The sequence below is a fragment of the Saccostrea echinata genome, unplaced genomic scaffold (assembly GCF_033153115.1).
Source record: "Saccostrea echinata isolate AGI-Se365-2 ecotype Australia unplaced genomic scaffold, CSIRO_AGI_Sech_v1 ptg000056l, whole genome shotgun sequence".
In the NCBI taxonomy this organism is placed as follows: domain Eukaryota; kingdom Metazoa; phylum Mollusca; class Bivalvia; order Ostreida; family Ostreidae; genus Saccostrea; species Saccostrea echinata.
In genome coordinates this window covers 6,693,771-6,700,000 of record NW_026889805.1, presented here as the reverse complement: position 1 = coordinate 6,700,000, position 6,230 = coordinate 6,693,771, and positions in this window count along the sequence as shown.

Here is a 6,230-nt window from a genome sequence, read left to right as displayed (position 1 = left end):
GACTCTTCAACTTAAGCTGAACTATAAACATACACATAGGAACAGCCAATATATGATCTATGCAACAGTATTACCCGGGTAGAAGTACAGATAACCTCCGGGGGAATACCATAATACACACACAAACAGTACATAAAGTATCCCTACATACACATCCAGCACAGATCTGAAGGTGAAGTGAGGAAATCGTACAGAGAGGCTATGAATGAGCAATACCTGGCATAGATATTCCTGCAAATGTGCCAAAAAATCTACTACTATAGTAACCCAATTTTATTCCTAGGGAGGCCAACAAAGGGGAATTTAATTCCAGAGAACTGATGGCTAGTTCTATCAAACTGCAATTATGAAATCTGGAAATTTTAACTATTTCAAAAATTATTATGATATACATGTATTAGACAATTGTGTAATCTATTATTATCATTTTAAGGAATGAATTTATCAGCAATCCAAGTCATATTGTATAACCTGGGTTGGAGCAGTTTATGCTTTATGAAAAGCGAAGCAGAGCAGCTAGTACCATGAATTCAAATCTTGAGTGTATTTTGGGGGGGGGGGGGGGGGGAGGGGGTAAGTAGGCTCTAAATACTTAGTGAAAATGATTTTTGGACTGAAAATTATATCATATAATGGCGAATATATTGAGTTTATCTTAATTTATTCTCAACATAGGGACTACCTGCTTTAATTCTGCAGGAAAAATGTTCAAAGACAATGAACCATTAGTAACCAAAAATCACTATTGCTTACTTCCATTGGGAAAATATGTGTAATGATTTGGGCTGAGGATATCGGCCTGGATAGCTCAGTCAGTAGAGTGCCTGACTATAGTGATGCAGGGGTCCCAGGTTCAATATCCTGGTCCAGCGTACATTTTCTCCTTTCCTTTTACACATACAAGTAATATATTTAGTTAACTTATCTTTGTTTAGGAAATGTTGAGATTACTTTAAATTTATTACAAACCATGTCATTAACTGTAGATTTCCATTTCTTCTATCTTACATCAAAGAGCAGGTCACTCTAAATGCATTAAACTACCATGGAATTAGTAAGAACTCTTAGTGAGCAGCATTTAGAGCTTCCTTAAACACTTGAAATGTAAACTTTTTTTTTCAGTTTGTGAATGTTTAATTGGTGTGTAAATAGCGCTAATGAAATATGCCTATCTGACAAACCAATAACACCCACAAAACTAAAAAAACATTCATTAATGACACTGAATCATTTGTGTGTAACTTTTGAATCATTTGTGTCCTCTTTGGTTATCATTACATAAGAAGGCAGGGCTCAGATTAATTTAATCTAATTCAATTTGGTAGGGAGACCTGAAGGGGTGGGGGGAGTGATCTAGTTACTATGACTGCAAACCTAGTAGTGTATTGAGTTTGATTCAGATGAAACTTACAAGCTGAAAAAGTGAATAAGAAGAATGTACCTATTTTTTTGTGGTTCTGAGGATAATATCCAGTCTATTTGTTAGTTCTCTCACGCTTGTCTATTGTCACTGCATAAAGACCAAAAAATAAATGTTTATTCTCTAAAGTACCTTTTGTTCCTACCAGCTAAATTGACTTTAATGTTTATACATTTTAATGAAAATGACATTTCCTTACTCCTTAACTAGAGCACCTTCACTGCAATAAATATCTGCATACACATAGTTGAAAAACTAGATCCTCAGCACACTTTTTGACTATTCGTCCCCCAACTCCCCTAGAGAAAATCTTAACAGCAATAATTTCCTGAGATAGTCTAGTGGTATTACCATGGCAATAAGACCCAGACAAGATTTCAGATAAAACTTTTATTAATTATTTCTTCCTGATGATATAGTCCTACCCTCCAGCTACCCTTGTCACATGACCCACTACTTCACACAAACAGAACAATTAGGGTTTTTTCAAAGAGCTTGCAATGGCTTCTTTTCAATAAGGAGACAAGGATAAATACAGGACTGTTAGAAATAAACTCATTCCATTGATTTTTCTCTCACATCAAACATCTATCTATAGATAGTTGCCCGCTCTCTGGAATTTTACCCAATCTATTATTGAAAGGAACAATCAGAAACGAATTCAGACCAGATCTTCCATGTTTTCTGATTTTCCAAGGTCACTCTGTTGACCTGTAGAGAAAATCTGAAGGATCCGAAAATCAAACAGAGTATAACACTGTTCAAGTCCTCTGAATTTTATGTTCTGATTTGCTGATGAGTTTCATTGAAAAAAAAAAGCAACGAATGTTATCATTAAGTAAGGCAAAGTCCCACACCAAACTAATAATCTTAGTAGTTGTGTGCAATCCCTAGATGCAACATGTACGCAAATTTGGTATGATAGAGCTTGCAGTTACCCCTGGTACTTAGGAATTGACTTGTTCTTAAAACTTTTAACTAGTCCCTCATTTAGTGAATGAAAGTCAAATCCAGCGTCTGAAGCAAGTTTCAGAGTGTTCATCCCTTGATGCATCATTCCTGCAAGTTTGGTTCAAATAGGCCTTATAGTTTCTTGGTAATGGACCTGCTCCAAAAACTATAACCTGGTCACTCATCTGGAAAATGTAGGTCAATCCAGCATCCAAAGCAAGCCTGGTAGTGTGCATCCATAAATGTACAGTATCATCCATGTAAGTTTGGTCAATATAGGGCTTATAGTTACTTGGAAATGAGACCTGCTCCAAAATCATTCACATGGTCATTCTTTAGCTAAAATTGCAGCATATGAAACCAAAAGAAACATATTAGAAGAACTGTCCATAAATCTCAGATTTATTATAGGGCACAGAAGTACTTGAAAAGAAATCTGCTCCAAAAACTTTTACCTGGGACGCAGACGCCAAGGGTATTACATCAACTCCCCCTAACTTTGTTTAGGCGAGCTTTAAGGCAATGGTAAAGACATAAACTATAGGAAATGGTAATATTATCAATGTCATAGAAACTTGCATGTTAAAAAAAGTACCCACTATTCTTGGATGTTTCACTGATACCTGTAGGAATAAATTCTGAGAGTCTATTTAAATAAGGATATTAAAGGTTAGGAATATCTCTATGCAACAAATAAAGTTTTAGGAAGTATAACTATATGATATAGCCTGTCCCATATATGAGCAATTCCACCTTTTTGATGATAACAAATATGATTTGTCTTGAAATCAAATTTAATTTAAAAAATTAAATATAATTAAACATTAAGGTTTTGTCAATTCCAAACAACTTTTAGTCAGAGTGGATCAATGCAACTTAATTGAAACAAACCAGTATGACACAATTTTTCAAAGTTGAAGGAAAATTTTCTATTGCTGTCAAGTGTATGTATAAGGGAGTAGTTGTTATTTCCTGAGATCATCTGAGCGTAATCTCCAATGTGTGCAACACTGTTATGTCAAAGACAGTATACAATGGAAAATCACAAATGAATAAGAATTTGTTTCCAAAGTGGCAGCAATTTTTGTAATGTTAAATCCACATAAAACTTTACTTTGAATTTGCTGTGTGTAGGTACACTATACTTGCACTCAAGAGTTCATTTCAAAACAAGAGTTTGGATAAAATTTTCTTCACTGATTGAATCTAGTTTGGATGTCATGGTATTTATGTATTTTGAGATATAATGAGAAATGAGAGGCCAAAAACATTCACCTGAGTTACTATGGTCCTTCTGTTCTTCATCAGCAGATTTTTCCCTATACATTTCCATGTAAAATTTGATCACAAATTGGGGCCCCATGCTACCCCTGGGGGTCATAATTTGAGCAAACTTGAATCTACACTATCTAAGGATACTTCCATATAAATATTACTGATCATGGCTTTGCTGTTCTTGAGAAGAAGATTTTTAAAACACTTTTACTATATATTCTCTGTATAACTTTGATCGCCCATTGTGGTCCCTTCCTACCCCATGATTGAAAAAAATTGAATCTACACTATCTAAGGATGCTTCCATATAAATACTACTGCAAAAAAAAATAAATCTTGACCTGGCTGTTCTTGAGAAGATGAATTTTAAAGATTTTTCCTGTATACTTTGCTCACAATCGTGGCCCCACCCCACTTCCAGGGTTCATGATTTGAACACTATTTAGGGATCATGCAAATATGTAAAACTTTGATTGCCCATTTTGGCCCCATCCTACCCCCCCCCCCTCCCCGGGGGTCACAATTTAAACACACTTGAATCCACACTATCTGAGGATGCTTCCATATAAATATGACTAATCATGGCTTTGCTGTTCTTGAGCAGAAGAGTTTTAAATATTTTTCCTATATATTCCTATGTAAAACTTTGATCCTCTATTGTGGCCCCACCCTATCCCTGGAAGTCATGATCTGAACAAATGTGAATCTATACAACTATGTAATGAAGCTTTCACATAAAATTATATTTTCTGACCCAGTGGTTCTTGAGAAGATTTTTTTAAAGATGGCACCAAATCTTCACAAATTCTTTATTATCTCCCCCTGAAAAGAGGGCATGAGTTTGGCTGAAATTGGCTCAGTGGTTCTTGAGAAGTCAAAGATGTGAAAAGTTACACACAACAGACAGATAGATGTACAGACAGATGAAAGACACTTTTCAATCAGAAAAGCTCATTTGAGCTTTCAGCTCAGGTGAGCTAAAAATATCCTTTACATTCCAATGTAAAATTTGATCCCCTAGTGTGACCCCACCCTAGCCCATGGAAACATGATTTAAACAATTTAGGATCTACAATATGTCTGGAAGCTTTCCCATATAAATGATCTTTTTTGGTCCAGTGGTTCTTGAGAAGATTTTAAAAAAAAATTTTCCTATATATTCCACCGTACAACTTTGATTTTCTATTGTGGCCCCACTCTACCCCCAGGGGCTTTGATTTGAATAATTTAGAATCTTCACTATGGTACCTCTGGAAGTTTTAACATAAATTTCACCTTTTCTGGTTCAGTGGTTCTTGAGAAGATTTTTAAAGATTTTTTCCCAACACATTCCAATACACAACTTTTATTCCCTACTGTGGCCCCATCCCTACCCTGGCAGGCATGATTTGAGCAATTTAGAACTTACACAACCTCAGGAAGTGTTTGCTAAATTTTCATCTTTTCTGGCTCAGTGGTTTTTGGGAGGAATATTTTTTTCAGAATCTCACCCTATTTTTGCCTTTTCTTGATTATCTCCTCTTGGAAAGGGACTTAAATTTAGAGATGGAATAGACAAGCAGACAAATAGACAGACAGATGGACAAACAAACAGACAGATGGCAAACAATGGGTGATTAGTAAAGCTCACTATGAACTGTCAAAGCTGCACCCATATCTATTTGTACATGTTGTATTCAATCTTAAAGCACATCATACAATTTTACACTAAAATTTTTTTTATACCTAACAAAACAGCATCAAAACCAGGATAATAGTCTGGGTTATTAACAGTATTCCCTCTTTTAAGGGTACAGAATTAACTTTCAAAAATAATTAAAAGTGCATCGGTATGGTAATGTAATATGTTGCATTTATCTGTCACCATGATCAATGGCTCATTCTAAATGAACATCGCAACCCATAATTTTGTCTATGTGATGCACCCATGGGTTACCAATGATGGTTTTGATTGCTCTTGTTAATTTTAGATAAGAAAAGAAAATACATATATGTAATGTTTTATATTAGTTCCGATAATTTATCAATAAACTGGTAATGGTATCAAAGAGACTCTTACAAATTACTTCATATAAATGATTGAAATCAAATCACTTATGCACATGCTATGACTTTTCCAGTCTGTGTCACAAAATTATATGCTGCAGCAAATGTTTTTTTTTCTAATCAAAAGAATCTGCTACATCAAAGAACAGAATGCATACTAATTATCTCTCTACCCGACACACTCAACACAGAAAGCCAACAATCAATAAACGAAGGATGGAAATCCAGGAAAAGCTTGACAGCACAAGAGTAGTAATACTGTGGCTCAATACTAAAAAGAATTCCTGAGGCAATTTTCCTGCACAATGCACTATGACATACCAGTATCCCTTTGTGCAGACATAAATTGGCCTACATTTTAACACATTTAAATCAATGAGGACTTAAGGACTATATATTCCTCATGTTTACCGGGGTACAAGCCTTAGGGCTTCCACATTTGATGAGACTAAACATGTAATACATGTCATGCTATGCTTTCAGCATTCCTTGCACTATGTTTAAATGTCAAACATACTCTATTAAATTTCTTTTCTTT